At 29.7% G+C, this 27,103-nt stretch overlaps 1 long non-coding RNA gene across 1 annotated transcript; it reads left to right on the plus strand.

Moving 5' to 3' along the window:
* Window positions 1–11,602: 11,602 nt before the first annotated feature.
* LOC129987899 (uncharacterized) lies at window positions 11,603–25,438 on the plus strand. The gene is made up of 2 exons (XR_008785613.1): window positions 11,603–11,835; window positions 25,051–25,438. It is a non-coding gene; the product is annotated as an uncharacterized LOC129987899 (long non-coding RNA).
* The last annotated feature ends 1,665 nt before the right edge of the window (window positions 25,439–27,103 follow it).

Below are 27,103 nucleotides of genomic sequence, written 5' to 3' on the forward strand. Positions count from 1 at the left end.
AGTGACCGCTTGCAGACTTTTCAGATACTAGAACGACCCCCCTAATCAAACTCTTAGACCACCTGGAAGCAATACAAACTGTCATTATTATCAAAATGGTCACAGTGTTTATTGTTTGCCATCGGAATTGAGTTTGTTTTACGAAAAAGAAGTACACATAAAATTTTACTTCATGCTTGGTTGTTTTTTAAAGTTGTTTGCCATTACTCGTTATCTAAATTTATTAAGACCATAAAAACAAATGGAATTTTCGATTTTATTTCTTTGTACTACTACCTATGTGTTTCTTTTTGCCTATAATTTACCTATTTTGTTTTCTTACTGGTGGAAACCCATTCAGAAGAACGTCAGCATGCGACCTTGATTAAATTCCAGGTAAAGATCTGAGTCATGCTGAACAGGTGAAGATTTTATGATAGTTATTCGAACAAAGAAGTGTGAGGTATTTTCAGCAATAAATATTTGCTTATGTAAGTTTCAAAAGATAATGTTAAAAGAAACTTCATAAAATTTTGTGAAGAAAATCGTGGAAATATTTGCTATAAATGGAAGCATTTTTTTGGAAACTATTATTGAACTTCACGTGTTTTATTCTTCTAAAAATGGGATTTTACGATCGAATTTTTTTTACTAACCAAATGAATGCATCAAAATTCTGAAGTTACTTGCGAAGATAGAAAAAGATAATGCAAATTAGTTGAATGATCACCTGCCACAATGAATAACTTAGGTATTAAAATTTTATAGATAGTTCCAATCTGTAGAAAACCAACGAAGGTGAAAGCTGAAAATTTTTCTCACCTACTCTCCTATAAAGTTATTATCTCTCCTCCGCCAGCAAAAAAGTGTTGACCTTGGATAAGGCAGAGAATATCTTGCACATTGGTGTACAATAATTACGAAATATTAACCCTTTGTGTGAATTCAGCATTTTTACTGAGTCTATAGTGTGATCTTTGGCGATTTTTTTTTTGGCGGTTAATCCTTGACCTGTGATAAATAGTATCTGAGAATCAATGAACTACAATTGTAATCAAAATCAATTGCTAAATTTGATATAGTTATGTCAATGCGTTTTTGAATTTTCGAATTACATACTTCTGAAAATACAGACCGACAGACTGTAACACTTTGTTGGATTTGGCTCAAAATTTCATAGGTGTCTACACTGTGGATGTTAAATCTGTGCGCCAAATTTTATCTATATAACTCTCTCTGTTTTGCAATTATCGTGTAAACAAAGAACTGTGAGCCCAGAATGGCAATTTATGTTATTGAAACCTGCATTTTGTCCCGGAAGTGTTTATGTCAGTTCTATTAAATACGTTAAAGGATATGATAAAAGAGAGACGGGGAAATTTCCAATCAGTATGAATGTATGAATCGGCTCGATGTTGCAATTTATTCTATTCTCACTCCACTGGACAGTTACAAAAAATTTACAAAAGTATTTATATTTTTTTCCAACATATATTTAAAATTTTGTGTTTGGAAATATATTTTAATTTCTTTTAGTGCATCATTGTTTGTTTCAATCCAATTTTATTGCTTAGCTTTAGTTTGAGTATTCGTGAAAATTTTATTTAGAGAAAATCCCAGTGCAGTTACAAAGGTTAACAAGAGGAGGAATTGTGCGACAGAGAGTGAGGAAAAAATCAAGAAAATTTAAAATTTCAAACCTCACGTTTTATTTAAATTTTTTTTTATGCTGGATTGGAGAGAAGATAAATGAGCGGAGGTCTGCAATTTTTATTAAATTAATATTCTTGCTTCGTTTGAAGGTTATTGCTAATATTTTCTTATCGTATTATTTTTATTTTGTCTGGCAATTACCTTTTTTTTCTGTTAGTGGAAATTTATTTGTTTCAAATCGATTTTAGAGGATTAGTCAGTGGATAGATAGTCAGTGGATTATACTATATGAGCATCTAAAGTGTACTACAAATAATAATTTTTTTTGTCGTACACGAAATTCGAAAAACACATTTAAAAAAAATGTCGTCTGTTTGCCTGACTGTCTGTGACAAAGATAGCACACATGCGCTTAGAGCTAGACGGATGAAATTCGGTATACGATCTTTACACCTAATTTTCAGATTTCTATTAAGTTTTGAGCTAAATCCGTTCAGAGGAAGTTTCTCTGTTCGGCTGTCAACACGATATCTACAAAGCGAGGAGAGCTAGATGGATAAAATTTGGCGCACAGATTTAACATTTATAGTGTAGACATCTGTCCTATTTGAGCCATATTAAACAAAGAGTTGACTGTCTGTCGGTCTGTACTTTCAGAAAAATGTAAACGCGATAACTCAAAACGCAATAACCTAAATATATGAAATTTGGTGTGGAATTTTATGACTACAAATGCAGTTTTGTGTCAATCGGTTGGGGAAAACGGCCCTAAAACGCAAGTTCGAATTTTGTGTACTATTAGCCGCATGCTAGAGATTAATTGTTAAAAAACTTTCTATCATTCGATAGATTAGTAAAAATGCTATATTCACACCAAAGGTTATTATTCCATAAATATTGTACGCCAATGCCATGCATGCCTCTATTTGGAAGTATACGAGAAAGTTTTGCGGAAACCACTCCCTCTGGTCTTTATTTCTTAAGCACTCTTCCAGTATGCATGTGATTTTCTACTATAATTATCACATTTAATAACAGTTTTCATTTTCAACAATATGCCGGATATGACAATGATGTCCGTAATATAGAACAGCAGCTCACCATGACGATCGCATCTTTTAGTGTTAGATAGAATTGTGGTTCTAATAAAAGGAAACTGAAAAAAAGTTTTGCATATTCAGCTGAAATTAACTGCTTGAAAGTGTAATTTTCAATTATTGATTTTAAATAACTATTGCATTTTAGAATATATTTAAAAATAATAATCTGTATAGAAGTCAAAAATAGTATTTTTTTTTCCTTCTGAATTTCTAAATATAAAGAAATGGAGGAGTTAAATTCCTAAGAAATTTAAAAGAAAGTTTATGATTAGATTTAATCAAATTGTCATTCATGGCATATCTTTGAGATACTGTACAGTATTACGAAGAGATCTGGTTCACATTGCAAAAATCGAAATTATCTGCCCCTTGGCAATTCCTTTTTTGTACATATTAACACCCCCTCCACAGGATGAGAACCCAAATGAACACTATTCTTTTTATTGTTTTGCTATATTCTTTTGTACACGTGTGTATAGTAAGGAGACTGTGGTAAAAATAAATGCAACTTTATAATTTAAACAATCCATTTCTTTCCTTTGTGCTTCCGACTTAACAGATACTTTTATGGATTAACAGCAAGCTGAAATTGATCCAATCGCATCAACTTCTTTGTCTACATTGAAACAAACCAAAAATTAACCATTAAATTAAAATGTTTAAAACTTTTTGCAAATATTAATGTCTTTGTCATTTATATATTGTCATTCTTTATAAAATGACATGCGTCATTGCCATTTTATAAAGAAAACATTAGAGGGAAAATCATTATACCTTATTCATGACCAGCATCCCGTAAGCGATGACTATAAACATGGTTTCGAGGTTGGCAGGTGATTTGCATATTCTTTTTGATTTCGCATCAGCAGAATTATGCAGATGGTAGCTGATAAAAATTCTGTTTTTGATTTCGTAATAAGCATTTATACGGACGATACAATATATACCATAAGTACAATTATGTAAATGATTCTGGTTTTTTTTTTTTTGTTTAAAATTTTTTAGAGATACAATTATTTAGATATCTTATTATTTTAATTCTGCTTCCGTTCAAGAAAAGAATAATGTGTTTAAAAGGCGATTTTGTATTTAATTTCATCAGGCGAGTTTTATAAGTTTTGCTGAAAAAAACCTGACCCATTTTTTTTCTGCTTTAAAATACTAAAAATATATGTGATTTTTATTTCCTTATGAACTCCAAATTTAAGCAATGAATCTGAAATTTTGCAGCCTTTTTTTTACTAAATTATTATATTCCCATCATTAAACAAATATTGATTCGCATTTAACAAAATCATTTCATTCATTCAGAGCATGTATATAATATGAAATTTTGTTAACAAACTATCATTACTAATGATCGAGTAAACGACCTGGAAAAAAGGAGAAAGTTATTTTCCCGAAATAAAATATATTTTTTTAGACAAAGAAAATGACATACGCCTTGCTGAAAATATTGACACAAGAAAGTGTATAAACCATTAAAGAGTTATTAAAAGTTAACGACCATTATAAAATTATTGAAATAATAAGTAACGAAAAAAATTGAGACATTTTTAATAGGCATGTTAGACATTAGTCTAACATTAAACGCAGAAACTTTCACAATATTCTGTAGTAAAACAAATTGCAAAATTAGTCCATAAATTCTTCGTAAAATTATTAAGTGAAAATAAATTGCTGATATTTCTTAAATTCTATTCGCAGAATACAGGAATATCAAGTTTGACTTTTCACTTTTTCGAATAGTAAATATACATGGTGTGGATAAAAAAAATTAATTAAATATCAGATTTGTTTGTATGACAGTGTGACGACAAACGATATATGGTTGCGAAATTATGTTTGTTTGTCGGTAGATCTGTTGTGTATTTGTGAATACATTATCTGAGAAACATAACAAGATAGACAATTTAAATTTATTTGGAGAGGCCATAAAATAATATGGAAAAGATTCTTTCCAAATTATTCACAAATAAAAATGCTGGTCGCCAAAAGCGGCTAGTCTCAAAAAATAACGCATACGCAGATACAAAAAAAAAAAAAAAAAAAGAATGATTTCTATTCGAATGCAAAACATTATTTCGGTAAATAAGCACTTGCGCCATACATATTTTTAGCCCGTTTTTCACAAGCAAGTAGTTTTTCATTTATTATCGCGTTCATTGTTTGGATTGAATTTGATATATGGTTTTGAACAAAAAGATATCGCTATGAAGTCTCTTAAGGAGCTGTTGGAAGTTCAGTTTGATTTAAAATCAAATTAATGTATTTTTATTTGTTATTCCATTTTGTGTTTTTTTAAATGTTGCTATTTGACAAAACTTATTTTATTTTATTTTTTTTTCATTTTTTAAAGAAAATGGAATTTTAAAGCCTGCCTCTCTATCTGATGAAATATAGTTTTTAAATTCTGAGTAGTTGTGTGTTCCCGATGGCGCTATAATATTTTAATATTTTCACAATTTTAACGAAAGATTTTATTTTAGAACAAATTTTAGATCTTAATAGAATTAATTTATTAAGAACTATTAGCTAATTATTATTTATTTAGTCAATTTAATAAACAAAACACTAATTTTATTTAGTTTTGAATCAATGACGCAGGCGATATCAGTTAATAATTTTGGAAAAAAAAAATGGCTAGTAGTTTCTATAAATAGAAAGATATATTTCGAAATTGATATAGATTAAAAAATAGAAAAATAATAAAAACAAAAAACAAAAACAAAAAAATAAATCACGTTTTTAATACTGCTCTAAAACACAGAAAAAAATGAAATCATAAAAACATCAGGCTCTGGAAACAATGCAATTCGAAACTAAACCATAATAAATATCGAAGAAAAAATACCCCTCGACTACATCAATGATTAAAGATATTATATTCATTAAAATTGAAGTGTATATATATATATATATATATATATATATATATATATATATATATATATATATATATATATATATATATATATATATATATATATATATATATATATATATATATATATATATATATATATATATATATATATATATATATATATATTTGGCATTTTAGTACACCAACAGTAGCGTGACTTCAGAAAAACGTTTTTCTGTTTTTATTATTTGTAACTATTATCTTAAGACCGGTGCAGATTCGTGATTTCTGTATGGAAGGAAATAATGTTTCGTAAGTAACAATCATAAATGTCGGAAATGATAGCTTTTTCAAACGTATGCTGCTTTTTAACCACCGCAAAACATCTTGTTTGAACAGAAATGCATCCATCAAGATGAAACATTTATTGCATGGCTTTGGTTGCATTAAAATAGGAAAAAAAAATCAATATTAGAAGGGAAAAAAATGAGTCGAATTTTAAGAAGCAAAACTTTAGAGGAGCGAAATCGTCTTACTTTCATTCTAAGAGCAATTGTAATTGTCACGAGAATTTTTGATATTTATATATATATATATTATCGAATAACATGGATTGTGAATAAGGTATGACTCATATATTTAAAAATGGATATATTAGTGTTTATTAAAACCTATAATTATAAAAGAAAGTATTTGCAATTGCGTGCGTGCATTTGCAGTGTCCAGACAAATGTACCACTTAGCTATTCAATTTCGCATTCAGGTATGCATGGGCATACATGGTAATTCAATATAACTCGAAGTCTAAATTTAAAATTTAATGAAGGAATTTTAAATTTTACATAAAAAATTTCATGAAGAATTTTGTTTTGTATTGTTGCGGATAATTTTTCGCTCGAACTTGCCGAAGTTTCATTTCTATTGATGACAAAAAAAAAAAAAAAAAAGTCTGTATGTCATAGAAAAGAAGTTGAAATTTGTAATTCCAAAAAAAAAAAAAAAAAAAAAAAAAGAGAGAGAGATTTGTAAATGTGATTTAATTTACTGAATTTTAAGAAATTTTTTAAAAAAATTAATCACTTTTCCCACAAAACATTTAAGATTGAAACTAATATTCCTGAATCTAAAATTCTTATTCCGTTATCTTTTCATAATTTCTTAAAGAATCTATATGAAGATTTCTCTCTATTTAAAATCAAATGTTCAAAATATCTTCCGTCATTGAATTTTTTTTAATGTATTTTTTTCATGAAAAAGATTTTCATTGTTGATCTTCTCCAAAAATTCAAATTTAGGAGAAAAGTTTTAATTTTTTGCTGATTTGGCGAGAAGACAAAATGAGAAACCAAGAATTAAAAAAAATGGGGTTTTTTTATATATAATAAAAGTTCTAGTAGTATCGTTTGTAAAAAATAATTATATATCTTTTTCTTTTCTTTTCTTTTTTTTTTTTTTTTAGAAATTCATTTTCAGTTTTTTTTTTTTTTAAATTTGGGTTTTTATCGTCTGCAATGCACCAAACGATATCAGTATCGCGAAGAAAAATAAACGTGTAAAATCAGTATTATGATTTTTTACTTCATTTTCTTACCATTATTTTAATAAATTGTGGTTTTTATTTTGCTAACATCCATCATGTCTTGGGGGACGCCGTGCGTATTCTGCTAGTATTTTATATATTTAAAGAGCGTCAGTTTATAGACCTGCTGGGATTCTGGTCGAGTATTAATATTAAATATATTTTTACTTTCTTGCCTATGACATTCACATTACATATTTTTGACAGCTGATATGATATAACTTTAACTGTAAATATTTGTTATGTTACGCTTACCATTTTGTTCACGAAAGCTACAATATAAACAAGGTTTGTTGAAGATTTCACTAAAATAAATCAGACGATTAATATTACATTAATAAAAAATATAATAATTATTTTATTCTGAATAAAGTTGGACATATCAGCCAGTGATTAATAAAAACAATGAAAACGAAACTTTAATTTTAATATGTAAATCACAATTTTTATTAAATAGTAGGTTAAAAATTATTTTCCTAAGGGATGGCTGTCTGTTTGTCCCTGTGTGTGTGAAAAGTAAGGGGTTAGATAAATTAATTTTGGTGCATAGTTTTATCTTCAAAAATGAAAATTTGTAAAATTCTGGATTAAATCTGTTAACGAGGTGATCATCTTTCGATCTGTATATTCGCGTGTGGGGGAATGTGACAATTCAGTAACTCAAACTCCTAGATAAATGAAATTTGGTTTGCAATTTTGTGAACAAAACTGTAGATTCACTTTAAAATTTGTTTCCAATTAAATTAAAAATACGCATCCAAAATTTATAATTTTTTTTCTTCTTCATACTTCAAAACACAAAAAGGTGTAGTAAATCATTGCAAATGGAAGATTCGCACATGCTTCCTCTTTATAAAAACTATCACCTTTTATGCTAATACACTCAGAAAACGTTGCAGTCTTCAAATGCAACTGTTTCTACTGCAACACGAAACCAATGTCACATCATTAAAACAACATGCATTTGAAAAAGGCCATGTCTTACTTCAACTTGCTTACAATAGTTGCTATTGAAATTTAAAATACGCTTCAACTGCCATCCAATTTCTGTTATTCAAAACTATTATGATTAGCTAATAGATTGTTATTTTTAGCTTCATTTATTTCAGCATGCTGCCCGAGGTTATCTAATTTGTAGATTCATAAAATACCACTTATTCTTATATATCCTTTAGAATGCCAGTGTCTAAGCTCTTTTCCTCTAACCGAATGTAAATGGGTTCCATGTGAAAATCTTGGATATTTATCTAAATAAAATTTTCAGCCTTTTTACAGCAGTTGCTTAGCATAAGATTGAGGTATGCTTGATTTGGTTTATTGTAGTTTAATAACGTAGAATAATGTTTGGGAGAAAGTTTAAAAAAGGTCATTTTCTGGAAATGTTGAGAAAAATTGAAAAAATAATTTGAAGCCGTAGTAAAACACATCAAATAAAAATCTTTTAGCTCAGTCCTCCTCAAATTGGGGTGATTTAAATAAAAACACTCTTTTGTAGTTAGTTCATTTAGTGCAGTATATAACCTCAAATGATGTAAACATTACGTTAACATCCATCAACTGACGGTGATATCTATCTTGACAAAGATATCACTGTCATTACAAAAAGATATCACTGTCACGCCAAAGATATCACTGTCATTACAAAAAGGTATCACTGTCACGCCAAAGATTAATATTTCGTAACTACTGTACAGAAATATCATGCAAAAATATGTGAGAAAGATCACTCCGACTGGTTTTTTTGGAGTTTTTGTATTAATCACGTGTCAGCGACTGATCGACAAAAAGATATCAAGCACCGACCGTTGGTTTCAGTAAAAATGCCAGATTCATGCTAAAGATCTGTATTTCGTTACTGTTGTTCGCCAATGTCATTTAATCAATGCACATATACCAGTTTATTACATATAACAAATCACGCAACTCTCATGTGCGTGTCTATGAAACTAAAAATCTGAGCATTCGTGGAAATTACGATATTGTCCAAAAATCAAATTTTCATGCAGAGGCGGGGGAGGGTGTCTTTTATTAGAGAGTTTCGAAAAAAGTTTTGGGACGACCATTCTCGATTTTCTTTACAAAAGAAATAAAAAGAACTGAAAAAATTGTTATTCATTTTTACCGACAATTAAAAAAAAAAAAACGCAAAACGTACGACAAAGTGACAAAGTTTATAGTTTAAAAATTCGAACACGATGTTCCGGTGCGTCTTCATATTTTAAGCAGCGAATCCATAAGCACGATTTTCATGTTACAATAGATAAATGAAAGGCATCTTGATGGAAAAATTTATTTAATAGTAGTTTACTGAAAACGAGTAAAAGAAAATAAATTATACATAGCAAAATAATAATAATAAAAAAAATTAACATAACAATTAAAAAAAATCTGATTACTACTGACTAAAATTTAGATAATTATTATTAAATCACTACATTTTAATCAAATATGAATTGTTAAATATGGAATGACGATGTAGTCACGAACTCTAATGCATTCATAAATTAAAAATATTAGTAAAAAACAAAGAGCTTGCGAATTGGAATGAAATCAAATTTTCCGTTTTTCCAATCATAGTCTTTAATCTTTCATAAAGAACAGCAATCTAGAACAGCAATCTTTAATGCTGTTCTAGATATATTAACAGAATTTTTAAACTAAAAAAAACTAAACTAAACTAAACTTTTTATACTAAAAGAAAAAAATTTAAAAGTTTTCATATCTTTCACTTATATAAGAATTGGAAAGCAATAAAACCAAAAAATTGTATGAAAAAAAAGGCATGAACTGACATAAAAATTGAACTGACTTTTCTTGTAATCTCAGACGTCAATAATAAAACTCCAAAAACTCCATTCTAATAGTGTTTTTCTGCATTTTTCACCATTCGAATAAGAGTTATAAATTCTGGTTTGTTATGTACACTTCTATCGAAAAATAGTTTTGGCATTGAAACAAATATTATTAAATTCAGGATTATTTTTTAAAAATAAATTAAACTGAAGAATTTTTAGAACAGCCTTCGTTATAATACCGTTTCCAATTTTGAAAATTTAGATAATCAAATTTAGAAAAAGAATTTCAGTGAATATGTTTTGATTTCAGTGAAATTGATAATTAAACCAACCATATAAATTATAATAAATTATTCGTGTCAATCACCTGCGATGAACTTTATCTTACTATAACAAATGAAGGTACTATTTTACATTAAATTTGAACAATAATCATAGAACATACAAATTGGTTAGAGATGTTTGGAAATTGACAAAATCTGTCGAATTGGGCTCTGCCAAAGGTTGATTCAACAATATCTTGGTGATGATGGCGGGGAGGGTTATAGGTGACTACTGATGATGCATCTAGATGTTATGTGCTTTCAAGTGAAATGGAAATTGCTGAAAATGGACCAGTGATTTGAACTGGGAGTACTGGTTATTTTATTTCCCTAATTATTTTAAATATGTGGACATAACAGTTTTAGCCTCCCCATTGAATTTCTGTAACCACAAAATTTAAGAGATAGAAGTTAAAGCGGGCTTGTAAAGTGCCATAAATTACAACACACACAACAGGGTATATTCGAGAAAGCTTCGGGGAGATCACCCACTCTGTTAAAATTTTTGCAGCTCATTTTTTTTTCTTTTTTATTCACAAAAGAGACCGACTATTATAGTTAACTTGTGAATATAATTATAAGTTTTTGGTTTTAAACTAACGGAATATTGGAAAAAATTAAAGCTGCTAAACTGTCCTGATATTTTTGAAATAACATAAATTTTAGTTCATTTATTTTTTTTAAAATTTGTTATCAAATTTTAATTTATACGAAGTAACTTTATCATGTTTGAATATTTTTCAAAAATCCATTTTTCACATATTTTGAATATATTTTAGGTGGAAAAATTGATGAATATTTAAATATACTTTATATTTATGGAAAGTTACTTTCATTTGTTTGTTTTTTCGCTTTTGAAATGAAAAACGTATATAATTTCTCTTACCGAAAAAAAGCAAACATTTTAGAATAAGAAATACAGAATATAAAAATGTGGCTGAGATATTTTTAATAGTTTTTTTATGTTAGTTTTGAAAGAATACACTTCTCTAAATTAAAAAAAAAATGTATGGCACATATATTTCATTTTAAACATTTTACAAAGTAAATTTACAATTAGTAACAAATTAAACATTTTCTTGGGTAATAACCTTTAATTCCGTAAAGGAAAAGCAGATTTTTGAATTTGTATGCATGCCAACTTTATGATCTGTAAAATCGGCAATAAAGTATAAGAACCTGGCTTTATTATTTTTCACATTAACATGTTTTCAAAGTTCTGTATAAAGTTAGTTTTTCTTTTTCTTTACTAACATTTAAAAGCAGGCTTACCACATTTGCGTTTTCTCTTTAATGAAGCAGAAAAGGCCAAAGGCGAACGTAGGCATTTAAGGCAATGCACGTTATGATTATGATGATGATGCAAGTCTAAGTTAACGCTGCTTAGCTTAACTTCAACAGGATTAGTTTGTTGATGCATAAGCACTCCAATTTAAAAGTCCATTTTTAGATAGATATCGACCTAATCTAACAAGCTGAAATAAAAAAGTTATTTACGCTGTGTCTTAGACTCATCCATGGATTTCGTCATTGTGAATGAGTAAGTATACAATTATAGTTGCATATAATTATATATACATTCAGCGATGATAATTTAAAAATAAAATCAATTTACCAACCACTACCATTACCACTATTTTTACCTTTCCTTTGTAAAATCATTTCGCTGAATTAATCACTGTTTTTTTTTTCTTCCTTGTTAAATTCGCATCATATAAACTAGTGAAATGTAATAATAGCTTTGAATATATCAGTAGCAACACAGCTTTACGTAAAATTACATATTATATGACATAAAATCATCTTGTGAAATGGTGGTGGTACAGCCAATAATAATTCGGAAATAAATTATTCAATTTCGAACACATTTAATTAACTTAGATTAAATATGAAGTTCTGAACAAGCAATATTACTCTTCTTTTTCTTATCTTTTATATTGCATTCAAAAGTTTATCCTGGAAAGGGCAGTTAATTTTGCAGAAAGAGTTGTCTTTATTTATCTTTGTTTGAAAAAGCACAGTGTTATAGAAAAAATCTGAAACAATGCCATCCATATAAACGTCAAAAGTACTGCTCGAGAATCCCTCAAAATAAAAAATAAATAAAATGCTCAAATTATGAAATCAAAAGAATGAGGAATAAAATCATTGCAAAATTTTAATGTCTAGACTATTTTTAGAGTTATAATTATTTTTATGGAATCTTAAGGAAGCAATTAAAGCATTCGCATTAATTGCTTGAATTCTTGCAATTTTCTTGCAAATTGTATTAAATGCTGTGTGAAAGTAACAATAACGAATTATTTGGAGCTGCATAGGCACAGAATTCTTTTTAATAAAAGTGTTTTTATTATTTCAGAATAATGACGTATCCATGTTAAGATCTTAATACATATAATAGAATTTTGATAAAAATATAAATTATCAAAATATTTTTATCAGCATACTTTATACTTATTTTTAATTTAATTCTTCTTTTTTCTCTCTCTTTTTGAAGTTTGAAGCCAAACAACGTGAAACAAGAAAAAATATTTCAAAACCTTCGGTTCTTGTGGATAAGTTCTAAAAAAGGATGAATCAATATAAAAATAAATTATAATAGTTAGTTAAATTGCTTAGTAATTTTCCTTGCCTATGAAAAAAAAAGAGACATCATTTACTTGTTTTGATAATTCGCAACGAAAATTTCAAGTATATCATTAATAATATGCAAAGTCATACATGATAGAAAATACGTCAGTAAAATATATGCAATTCATCACTTCAGCTGTTTCTTTTCTGTAAAACTCCGGAAATTCAGTCTTCAAGGTTCGGCGATTAAGATGACTCACTACCGTCTGATATTATGTCTTTTTATGAGACAGCTGGTTTTTTTCACTGACTGTGTCTCCTAATAACCAGAACCAACGCTACTCGAAAAAACCATGAAATAACAAACGTCATTACCGTGAAGTAATTACGGACTGACTATTTAATAACAATTATTTTTTTTAAATATGATGCATTAGAAAAATTAAGTTGATTACTTGCATATTAAGTGCATTAGAATTTTTTAGACTAATTAAATTTTGTAAATAGCACGGAATGGTGTAACATAGGTCAGATGGACAGGATAAGTGTCCTGGTTGCTATTACTAGGAGGTGTAAAATAGATGAATAATTTGTTATATTTAAAAGAGATTAAGTTTATTTAATCACACTTTAACAAGAGTTTTAAAAACTAAACTGAAACTGAATTATTAATGTGGACAAAAAGACTTCTCTGGGACATCCATCTTATTAACTTGCCGCGAAACACCAACATGACTCTGCGTAATTGAATTTGTTGCTCACTTTCACTACATAAACTATCTTTCACCATTTTTTTTTTGTTTTTCTTTTCTTTTTTCTTCCTTTATTATTATTATGCACTCTGAATCTTTAATTACTCTTTTCGATTTTTAAAGGTACTCTATTAGGTATTTGAATTGTAATGGCACTTCTCTTAACAATTACAAGGTTACGGAAGTTAAAAACCATAAAGTTTGAGCTATCCTGTCTATCTTCACATACAAATGTGGGAAAATATATAGCACACAGTCTCTTTTAGAAACCTGGATAACAACTCAAATTGGATTTTTTTTAAAACTAATAATAAATAGAGATCTAACGATCAAATGTGAAAAAAAACCCTAATGAAGATCCATTCTTCATTTGTATCTCAACGAGGGAAGAGGGACATATTTGAACTATATTCTGACCTTTATTATTACTTTTGTTAAGAAGATGGAAGACAATAAAAGGATTTGCTCCTCAGATTATCTCAGATTTTATAGTACACATGGTGGAAATATATTATAGCTTCCATATTCATAATGAGTGCGCATTGACTTCTTCTGAACATCTTGACAAATATGGAAAAATTTGTTGTTTTTGTATTTAAAGAACAGAATAAAACGCGGAAATAAATGCTTATAGTTGTTTAATAAAATGCAAAGTGTCAATTAAAAATATTTAGAATTTTAATGGATAAAAATTTGTTTTCATTTTTTAAATATGTTATGTTTTGCATTTCATAAAACGTTAATTTTACTTAGTTTCAAGGTGAAGGCTCCACAGCAATTAATTTGTCATTCGATTGTTTGTTACAATTTGATTATAACAATTAATCAAAGTAATATTAGTTATCACGTAACTGCAATTTCTGGCCGATCTCTGTGGAAACCTGAGAAGAAATATCTGTAGTTGTTTTTGTTGTCTCTTATGGCACTAGCCATGGACAAGTCCGCTGTTACGAAGACAGCGATTTTAAGCCGGTGGGGGAGCGTCTCTTGTTTTTATAGTAGCGCAAACTAGGGCCAAGAGTACGACTTTACTACTCACGCATCACTCATTCGTTTGCACAACCCCTTTTTACAGGAGGACACATTCACACATCTCACAGATAGAATAACAACCATGCCCAAACCAGGATTCGAACCCAGGATACCCAGAAGACGCGCTACCCCTATGCCAGGACGCCGGCAATAAGTGTAGTGATTTGTCGGACATTTCTGCCAACTGCGGCACCATGCATTTCGCTTCGCCAACCGCTTCTCCTGCACTTTGTGTCACAAATACCTCGCCCAGCACAAATTGGATGTGTGGACTACATTAAAAAGGGGATGTGTGAACTGAGTAAAAAAAATCATTTGTGTGCACTGGATCTAAATGTGTGGTTAGCGTAACTAAACTAAACTAAATATACAAGGAGCAAAGTAATCCTTTACTCCTTGCTGTAAGCGAAAGTAAGATAAGAAAATACATCAAGTATCGTTTATACTTTTAAGAGAAACATACATTTTGTTTAAAGATTTATTTAAAAATCAAGATATTCAGTAGCTTTCTTTGGATTCAGAATTTGCAACAATGCAAGAATTGTCATGAACTTTTATTTCCCTATTATACCAAGAAAGTATTGTAATTAGTAAATAATTTTACCTTGAAATTTTAATAATTTCGTCATTTCAAACTTCACTCAATTAAAAATACATTTTTGGAACTTATTTCTAATGATAACACCAAAAGGTAAAATGCTATAGACATGAAAACTGATATGGTGCCATTTCGTCAAATTTCCAGATTTCTATCAAAATTTGTATGAAATCTGTCTATATAAAGTTTATACGTGTAGATTTTCCATTAAAAATATACAGAAATACGATGTTTCAAAAAACTAAATAGCTAGATTATGAAATTAAAATATGGATTTATCATTTGAAGCATGGATCTGCACCAATTTTTTTGCACCAATTTATCAAAGAATTGACCATTTGCTGATCTACACATTTGTGACCGTGATAATTCTAAAATGTAACAGTTGAGACAAATGTAGTTTTATCACCAAAACTGTAGCTCTGTACCAAATTTTAGGCTTAATATCTGGAAAGAAGATGCCCAAAATCTTTACTCTGTTTTCTACACTTTATTATGAAGTATAAAACACTTGGCACTCGGATGGAGAAGTCAAAACAGAATACACCAATTGCTTATCTTTAAAAATTTCATCTTAATTTGAAAGCAAATGATTCAGTATTATCAATATTAAATTTTATTTCAACGCATCTATTTATTATTAATTTATTAAATGTTAAGAAATAAAAATGTCTACATGAAAATAAACTTTCCATACGAATTAGTTATTTTAATTTCTTTTTTCAAATAAATAGGAAATGGATTGAATAAACATTGTTAAGTTTAAAAAAAACATGATAATAATTATTCTTATTTTTTATTTCACACATAAGAAAATGTGCGTGTGTTTGATAAATGCTGGGTTTGTTTATAAGTTACACTTGATTGGAAGTCGCACTTCGGAAATGATTAAGAACATTATCTTTACTATTTAAACAACCTTAGGAATTTTATTTCCTGTTTACTAATAGTCTTTCAGTGCCATTCTAAAAAACAAAAAAGAATATACTGAAGTATAACTAAAAGCAGATTATTATACGTCGATTAATAAAATATTATTATTTTAATTGCATACAGCATAGAAGTGCTTTTATTTACTTTTATTTCTCAACATTTTTTAAACTTTTAAACAAGCAAACATTTTAGGCTTCACTGGCTGCGTGAGTAACAATTTAGTAATTTTACTGGATCATTGAAAAAGTAAAAATACGTATTCAGGAGAAATTAGCACGGAATAAATACGAAAAGAAAGAAGTTAAAGAACTACTTTCGTATAATGAATATGATTTAATATAATTCCTTTGATATAATGAATTACTGAGAAAAATAAATAAAATAAAAATTCACAAACCTTTAATCTATTTTTCGTTAGTCAATGCTATACAGAAATATCAAAGAAGCCGTAACAATAGACGAACTGAGGAAAAAACGAAAAAAGCAATTCTTCTGAAAATTCTGTTAAAATGCAGACTTTCCAGTAAAAATGGAAAGGTGAAATAAAGATATGCAATTTAAAAAAGCTCGAGAGCAGACGATTTTGATTAAAATAATAATTTGTTGAAAATTCACCATCAGCAAACGAAAAAACAAATATTTTCGGAATATTTTTCAAAAATAGCTTTAAAATGTGTTTATCTTTATTTAAAATGATCTTATTTAAAAGAAATTATCTTCAAATTTTAATTTAATTTTTAAATTACACGCCTATTATTTCTAATTTTCATCTCTCTAAAATTTTACAGTAGTTGTACAACTCAACATCAATAAAAAATTATTCAAAGCATTGTTACTACTATATCTGATTGTTTGGTTTGCCATATTGGTGACAAAACAAAGAGGCATATTAAAGAAGATTTCAATAGATATTTTTAACCTTCGTGTTCGTTGCGCGAAGCCATTTTTTTCACTGGTTTACAGCTTTTTCTTTCTAAATAAAAAGTAAGTTTCGTTCTTTCTCAAGTAAAACTGAAGACTATATTTAAATTATCTAATTTTTGATGTGGAGGTGTAAATTTCTCATTGAATTAGCGATAAACTTAACCATTAAATGCATATTGTTGCCAATTGTTTACATCCAATTCCTTATAATCTTATTCAAAATCATGTGTGTGTCCCTTTTCGAACTCACGTTGATAACCATAGACTGTGTGAGGAAAAAAGTTGACATTACTTTTGGCAGCTAAGTTTTATCGTTTTTTTTTTTTTTTTTTTTTTTACATTTCAATGTGGTGAGTGATGAAGCTGTTATTATTATTACAAAAATTTTTACCTGAAGAAATAGTTTCCATTGTCGATCTCTCTATAAAGGAGTGATCTAATTATTAAAAAATTATTTCTCATCTCTTTGTCAGGTAAGCTATCAATGTTTGATGTTGTATTTGAAAATTATATTAGATACCATCTAGATTTTTGTGAAGTATCGGAATGTTGCCAAAAATCTACATACAACTTTTTTTCAAAAGAAATATACCATATTATTAGATGAATTTTTTTTATGTCATCTATGACTATTTTTCAAGTTTTTCAAGCTAATTTTCAAGTTTCAAGCTAAGTTTGCTGCTAAAGGTTATAAATGCCAAAGGTTATCGATTTGTAGTGAGATTAGACGTTGCTATTATATTTATCATCGGATATTTGGGCATTTTACAGCCATATGCAGAACGAAATACGAAGTCACTTTTTTCAATAAATTGATCAGTTTTTTCCCCATTTTAACTTAATCGATAAGTCAATTATTTATGACGAATTTTTTTTTATTTTAGCAATTTTGTGAAAATTAAAGGTTGATGGATGTTAAAATTTTCAATTAAATATTTTACAAATCTTGCTTTTTATAACTTTCTCAACAAAGTATTTTTGCATTTTAAATTTTGATAAGCATATATTATATGCTAATATGTTGCCTAGCATCTTTGTTTTTTTATTTTGCAAAGTTTATTGTTTGCAGCAAAATTCTGATTTTTATTTAAAGTAAATTCAGAACACTTCACACTTGTACCCCAACGCCTTTGTTGGGACACAAACTATATTTACCAATCTTACCAGTCTTATCTTTGATGCCATCATCAGCAACTACAAAAGAAAACTCCAAGATAAAATATTTCTAGCAATAATGAAAACGAATCATTTTTTTTTACTGCCATGAATTATATTGATATAAAATAAATCTAACAATATTTTTAAAAATTAATTAGATACATAAAAACTATATAGCAACTAAATTTGCATTATTGAAAAAATAATTTTTTTTGTTTTTGAGATGGAGTAAGGCATATTTTTGTGCTGTAATATTTTCGGTAGTTACAACTTAAAAATTCTTTCAATTTTTAATTATTTAAAAATTTTCATTAAAACTATTATTTATTATTAATTATTCGCCTTCTGCATTACTTCTGTGTCGAGTTTGGTAACTGAAGTTTTACCGATATCTCCTCCAGAGTGCCAACACATACAGAGAGAGATAGACAGACATTCTTCTTCATTGTTAGTAGAGATAACTAAGCAAATATGCTAGTTTTCGTCATGCGTTATTCCTCTATCGTTTCTCTAAATGTAAATAATGGATACTATAAATTATCTTCCATACTTCTCTTTCATGAAAAAAATATTTCCGACCATTCTTTCCGTCTTCAATTCTCCTTCATTTCTGATTTCCGGTTACAACCGCTTTTCTGCAGACGATAAATCAATCTCGAGGTCAAATATTCAACCAAGTTTTTCTCTTTGTCCAGAGAAAGGGTAATTATTTTCACTGTTGGGCAATTTCATGAAGATTAAGATATGTAAATCTGTAAATCAAAGAAAAACATATTCCAGATATTGTTTTCACCTGAGATTTTCATTCGACAGATACACATTTTTACAAATATGAATGAAGGTTCTATTTTTTTTTCAAAGCAAATTGTTCGAAATAAACAAGAGATTTATCCGTAGCTTATTTTTACTTTCTTGTATAGGGGAAGGATAGTAATGGTCTAAAAATTGGAATTCGAAATTTGGACCTCCATAAGAGCAATTATGCATTTATTTTTTTGTCATTATGTGTCTCCATCTGTGAACATGATAAATAAAAAAAACCTTGAACTAAATAGTTGAAATTTGCTACATGGAATTATGACCAAATTTGCTGACTTCAACCAAATTTTCAATGAAATTTGTCTGCCCGGCAATTTTAATACATGTGAACTCGGTAACTAGAAAATGCAACTAGTTAGGCAGATAAAATTTGACCCACAGATTGAAAGCTTGTACCAAATTCGACAAAAGGTTGATCGACTGTTGATCTGTACTTTCGCAGGCATATAAATACAATGACTTTCTGGCGAATTGCGATGTTCGAGGATAGAACCTGGGACCTTGTGGTTAGCAGTCCAGTAACATGACCACGATACAAAAGCAAATGCTCGGATAGTGTAGCTGTTAACTGGCTTATAAGCTTTCACCACAGACTCTCTCTCCAGTGAGTCGGTGGTGAGACGAATGATGTGCTGTTGAGTGGTGGTGTATTAGCTGTTGATTCTAATGCGCCTGTACCCATTTGAGTAGCGCCAAGCGTTATGGCGAGTGTGTGTGGGTGAGTGGTTGCTGATGCTGGTGCTGTTGCCGCGCCAAGTGAGTCTGACAACTTTGTGTTGCTGCAGCCTTTTTGCGTTGCTGCGTCAAGTGAGTCTGGCGACTTTGGTTTGCTGTGGATAGATGGCGCCACAACAGCTGTACGAAGGATCACGTCCGGGTCACCAATGTGACGAATTGCGATGCGCGAGAATAGAACCTGGGACCTTGTGTTTCGCAGCCCAGTAACATGACCACGATACAAAAGCAATTGCTAACTGGCTTAAAAGCTTTCACCACAACTTAAATGGATGAAATTCTGCGAGTTATTTTGTGATTACAATTTTGCTTTTGTGTGAAATTTTGGAGTCAATTGGGCAACAAAAAAGTGTCTTTTATTCCCACAATAGATTCAGTAAAAATGCTAGATTCACGTCAGAGATTTATATTTCGTAATATTAATTTAACAAAGCCATGCAAGTTATTTGCAGCTTTATCCAAGGTTTACAATTTTATACAGAAGAAGAGGGATAAAACTTTTGATGGAGAATATGTGAGAAAATTCGGGAGAACACTCCCACTAGTTTTCTCTAATTCTGAGCTTTCTTAGCTATTATTAGTTAACTAACTATTGGGCTCTCACATGATTTGAAAATGTTGCACCACAAAATAGTTTCAAAAGTAGTATACCACTCAACTACAGTATTGTAGAGCTTGATTATCTTCGCAAAAAGGTCTAGTGGAGCATGGGCAGATAAAATATTATTCTATTTAAAGACTAGGGGACTTCGCTCGTGGACTCCCAATGTTGTTCGATACTGTACGCGATGTTCATCCGCTCTAGTTTGCAAATATTTAAATTCCACTCGCCATTTGTCCAATGCTTGAAACCTAATCTTTCCATGATGGGAAAATACGTTTTCGGATCGGCCTACTTCCGATTCAAAACTAAAAGCCCCACAATGAGAAAATTCTTTGCGTGTATATCTCCAATATCTAAATATCGAATCAATTTTCCATACTTTGCCGCCAATTTAGCAGCTTCACGATCATCATCTTCTTCTTCTCATTTCTCATTTTTTCTTCATCTGATATCCCTGGACGGCCCATTACTATTTGAAAAAACAATGGAGGGTTAATACATGTATTACATAGATATTTAGACGATTGCTAGTCAAGAGATGAAAAAGTTGCTCAAAAAATGTAAACAAACTCGATAGATATTCATTAGTGTTGTAAAAACTATAGCGAACTGTTATGAGCGAGGATAGAACCTGGGACCTTGCGGTTCGCTGTCAAGTAACAATACCACAAGACGAAAGTAATTACTCTCGTTTCGTAGCTGTTATCTGGCTTGTTCACCACAAAATGATGTGTCTAGAAGTATAATTAACAAGTAATATTGCTTTAAACTCATTTACTGTTAATTTGGTGTTAATTAAAGCTTTACTTTTCCTTTTTTTTTATCACCATTTCACTGTCAAGGGCAATATAAATAGTTACTATGGCGTAATAATAATTTTCATTAAATATTTTAAACAATACTGGCAAAACAAACCTCAAATATCATGTGTCAGGTGACTCGTTATCAACCAATCAGAAAGCGAATAAAACGCAATGTTTACGTAATTTCTTTTTATATAATAGATCGAAATATTTTAAAATGCCCTGTTATATTGAGATAACTAACTTGAATATAGTTCTTCGATATTTATTAATGATATTATATCTTCATTGGCCCTCCGATATGAGTCGGTGAAGTTGATTTGGTTTTTGATTAAGATTCAAATAAACAGCTTTATAATTTTTCAAAATGATTAAGTTAATGGTAATATAATTGTGTTGAAATTTTCCAAAGTCACATGGAAAAAAAATTAACCCCAAAGACAGAAATAGAATCGAAATATAACAATCAATATCCACCTCTTTGTTGATACATGCCTTTAGGTTAGATGTCTTGGGTGAGAACCGACTTCACTTCATTATTGGGCAAAGTGGTTATCGACAGAAGAAAATACATGCCTAACAGTTATTGGTTCCTACAATCTGGAATTTCTTGTCTAGTTAGAATCGAGTTTTTTATTAGTGCGGATCAACCTTGGCAAATCTGTGTTTCATTGTTGCTAAGAACTTATTAGTTCATTTTTTAAAACCCTATTTCATCCTTCAACTGTAATGAAATTAGAGGAGGATGATTCAAAAGGGAAGAGAATCCTTGAAAATTTTGGTAGTCATATAATCGTACTATATTAGAAGTCTTACTCCATTCCGTTCATTATATGTTTTCCCAATTTTTGGCGCCATGTTTCTAAAATTCGAATCTTAATTTGAAACAGAAGTGATTAAACTTCAACAAATGCGAATTTTTTTTGCTGGAACCAAGTATGTTTCTTTAAAAATATGAGTACAAAAAATAGAAGCATCCAGCATTGAAGTCTTACATATACTACATAATATTTTTCTTAAGTTATATCTACTCACAGGAGATCGAAATTTGAATTGAGGAAAAAGATGTAATAATAAACATAGCATCGTTTATATGAAGTTCCTTATGATTACAAGACTTACAAATCCATCGTAATTTCAATGAAAATGTTGTATAAGTGTAAAAAGCTAATAAACACGAAATACATTGCTACAAATCTGTATAATTGCTTTACTAAAAGGTTAGTATCATCGCTGAAAATGGAGATTTATAGACATTCTTAATATATGCATTGTCAATGAAACCCAATATTGCCAATCAAATGTTCTGGAAAATTCAAGCATTTTGGAGATATCTATATCAGAATTCCAGATCTGAAGATCATTTAGAAGATCATCATTTCTAAAAGAAGGAAAATTCCTTATCTTTTTAGGAAAATATAAAAAATAATAAATTCTTTCTTTGGAGTGCTAATCGTAGAGTGAATTTTCCTCATGTTTTACTCTAAATGCTATTGTGTTATATTGCACAAAAGTATCCAGTGCTACTTAATGATTTGCTATTTACGTGTGTATTATGGATTTCTATAAATGCTGTCTTTGTGCACACTTCGGCTAAGTTTTGCCACCTATGTTCCATGCTTTCTTTATGAATGAAACATTATCGAGCTTTTTGGATAATATGGATGGTACTTTATTGTAATTATTACCATAACGATATAATTCAGCATTTTTTACAATACTTGTTGAACCAATATCACATTGGTAAAATATGCATATACGAAAAATCCATATCAGATAAGAAAAGAATAACGGTTATATTCGAAGATAGAGGCGATTCAAATGCGTTCATTATTCACGAAGAGAGAATTTCTAAAGCTTTAAAAATATCTCGCAGCATATTCGGAATACGCTGCAGTTATTGTATAAGCTGTGAATCATGTTTCGACAAGATATTTAAATGATTCGAAAGTGAAGATAATGTTTATCTTCTTACAGTAGTTACACTGTTGTCCCTCACGCAGCTGTATTGAACAGATAACTTTTTGGGCAGATTTTATTATCGTTATGGATTCATAGAAAAGAAAATACCGTAATCCATTTATTGCTTAGAGAATCAGACTGAGCATGAGTTAAATATGATTTAAGGCTTGAATGACTGATATGAATATCATATTCATTTTTATGATTTATTATTTAATCATTTCTTTCTCTACCTATAATAAGGAATGAATATGTGAGCATTTTTTTCATGTTCATGTTCACGAGAAGTTTGTCAGAGCTCCCGTCGGAGCTATTAGGGAACTATCTCCTTCATGTGTATGACTGTAGAGTACCTTTGCTTTTAGTAGAATGCTATGAACTGAGAAAGAGTTTTGGAAGAGTGTTCGTCTTCAAGGCTGATATGATTTATAGGGATCCGACTAGTAGGTTTTTAAGACCTGAGGATGTTAGTTACTCACATGAGTTTTTGAGAAACTTAATGAGTACTACAAGACGACAGTGATTGTTTTGATTTTGCATTTGAGTGTCATTGGATAAGGAGTGTCATTGGAATTGACATCTACATACCTTGAAGGGGGGGTGGATGTACTCCTTAGAGCAATTTGGTTTTTTGGAGGGGGGATTTTAATTGGAAGTAAACGCAGTTTTATGGCTTTTTCATCATGACTTTTGAAAATATAACAGCACAAAAATAATTCCTATATCATCTTAGTATATATATATATATATATATATATATATATATATATATATATATATATATAAGCACAAGGAAAAGTTTCATGGGGTTATCTGCAAAACTGGCGGAGTATTTGCGATTAAACTCATGAACGTCCCTCGTCTTAATAAAAGGGTTTGTCTATAAATAAAAAAGTGACCCCTTAAAATCGTCCTACCCACATCCGAGCGCGTGTTTCAGATTTTATTATCCTTATCGTTTACTTTCTTCGTTGTTTGAATTTCTCATCGCTGTTGCCTAACTCGGAAAAACTATAAGATAATATAGGAGAATACATTTCTCAATTTTAGACGAACCCTTTTTCAAGTCATAGTAAGATCATAAATTTATCGCAAATATTTCTGCCGGTTTTATAAATAACTTCATAGCTTCTTCCATCTTCTTCTAATTGCGCTTAAACCAGGAGTATATTGCTCGAAATGTCGAATTGCTTCCCGCTGAAGGCATTGGCAAAAGGTATGCGCCGTTCTTATTTATCCCTTTGTGGATCGCTTGTGGGCTGATTGACTTTTGTAACAGCATCACAGTCTTCATTTGCACCTTCATCGATGTCCGCATCGGCGTGGTTTACAGCACAACGATATTCTGTGACCGCTTGATTGGTCTACTCCACGACGATCTGCCTAGTCAAAAGGGTATACAACCTTAAAAGTCGCCGAATACATATACACCCATTTAGCGATGTGGCCACGGGTATGTCCATCTTCATGTTATTGTTTATAAAAACCTTATGCATATGATCTTTAGACGATAGAGTTGTCGCCAGTTACCAGTCGATGGACCATTTACATAATTATCTGATCCATTTTCTCATTTCCTTTTCGAATCTGCCGTAACACTTGTATTCAGTGAGCACTGTAATTTTTAAGCTTAATTTTACTTAATTCTTTGATGCAATTGCCCTTTGGATTAGTGTTTTTTATACCGCACATATTTACAATATCGCACAACTATAATACCGCACATATTTACAATATCGCACAACTATAATACCGCACATATTTACAAATTGTATGAAACTATATCCTTAACTAATTTGTAATTTTCAACTTCATATCAATTTTTATTTATATTTAGATGATTATTTTTATTGTTCCATTTTAGGTTCTTTCAGTGCTCCGAGAATCCTCTACAATGACAACCTGAATCAACTTCCTAGCTCGAAACGTTTCTGCGCTACACCGATTTAAAATTTTACTCAAAGGGAATTCGTGATTGTCACGTGCATGCACTAACACTTGTGTGATATGTCACGGGCAAACCACATCCTATGAGCGACAAACACAAATCAACGACAAACCATCCTACAATGACAAAAACAAGATCTATATGTCAAAGATTCAACCATCGTTTACGAGTGACTAGTTTTGTACGTAATAGCGATTTAAATTTGATGGTGTTTTGTCACGCAAAACTATCGACCGTTCACTACTATAACGAGCGAGTTGACGGTTTCACATCAAAATAAAATGACAAAAAATTTATGGTTTCAGTTTTATGATACAATTCATTATTTTGTAATACTATTAAACACATTTGCACATCACTAACCTAATAATCTACTGAAAAAATATCATAACTGAAATTTTTATTGATGTTATTCATCAATTGACATAAATGAAACAGCAGGCTGATATTTTATGGAACTTAAATAACACCTCTACATGGCCGTTAAATTTCAATACGTGTTCCATATAATTTTCGATGCACAAAACTTCAAGTCGCGGAGTACTCGAATAAACAAATCTAAACAAAGATATGACACAATGCTAAAATGAATAGATACGTCTCGTGACGTGATGGCCTAAGATTAACCTTGAAAACGAAACGTGATAAGAAAGCGTGAATGTTGTTTATTTGATCCGATGCTGCTGTATCCTGGAATGCTTAACATTCAGGTTTGATATAAGATTCTATATTCGGCTCATGTTATTTCAAAAAGTGAAGGGAGAAAATATTTAATTCAAATTCATAAATGGTCTAAAAGAGCTAAATATCGGTATATTAACATGGAAAATAGAAATGGGTCAAAGTATTATGAAAGAAACTCAAAAAATGCAATGCATAGATTGACACGTACCAGTTTTTCACGTGGCTATCATATTAACATAATTTTTATAAGCTTTGTGGATAGGTATTTGTTTTTATTTTTCTGTTAGGACTCCAAACTGCCCGACATTCATGTCTGTACGCAACATTATTTATTTTTTTAATAAATATTCTAATAACTAAGTGAAAATGGAATGTGTAGTAAATTGACCATTTATATTTCATAAAGTGTTATATTATCCTGATATTTTATATTTCGTAGAATTTGTATTTTTATAAATTTATTTATTTTGAAAATAGGAAAATAAATATTTTAAGTCGGTCCGCTTGCGATGCCCTCTCAGCCTAACGGCTGTAGGCAGCTAGCTACCTATTCTTCTAATTTTAAATCCATCACTGTATATGTGCAACAGTATTCTCTGTAGACATTAACAGGCGCGCGCACACACAGATTTGATTTTATTATTGGTAGATATTCAGATGGATAGCATTAATTTTCTTCTCTAAAAAAACATCGTTGGAAAAAAAATGGCAAAAGAAAAAAAAATCAATGACAAAGTAAAGCAAATTTTCGTCCAACAGCTTATTTTTAAAGGAAGCTATTATACTACAAAGCAAATACAATAATTACCTTCAAGGTATTAATAATCTTAAATATATGGAATTTAGAGGTCATATAAGTTCATTATATACAAAGGCTCCATATTTGGTCTGATGACACATTTTGCAAAGTACCCTTTTTTTCTACACAATAATGTTAGCGACTCACTACTTTAAGGCCATTTTATGTTTTTTTGTGTGTTCATAATAGTTTTTTATATGAGTGGTTATGACGAGATTTCGATAGTAATTTGTTCATTAGTGTTTGTCAAACAAAATTTCAAGGTTGGTTTTTTTTTGGTAAATACAAAAAAAAAAAAAAAAAAAAAAAAAATGCCTAATAAATATTACAGGAAATTTGTCGCAACCGCTGAAACAATGTAAAAGAATTTATTTTTTATTTATATCAGTTTTAATGGGTAAAAAAAATAGCGATATATAAATAGAAGTCTTTTTAATTGAAATATAAACAAATAAATCGTTAACGTGTACGAAAAGATAACTCGAA

Source organism: Argiope bruennichi, chromosome 10, assembly GCF_947563725.1.
Source record: "Argiope bruennichi chromosome 10, qqArgBrue1.1, whole genome shotgun sequence".
NCBI classification, from domain to species: domain Eukaryota; kingdom Metazoa; phylum Arthropoda; class Arachnida; order Araneae; family Araneidae; genus Argiope; species Argiope bruennichi.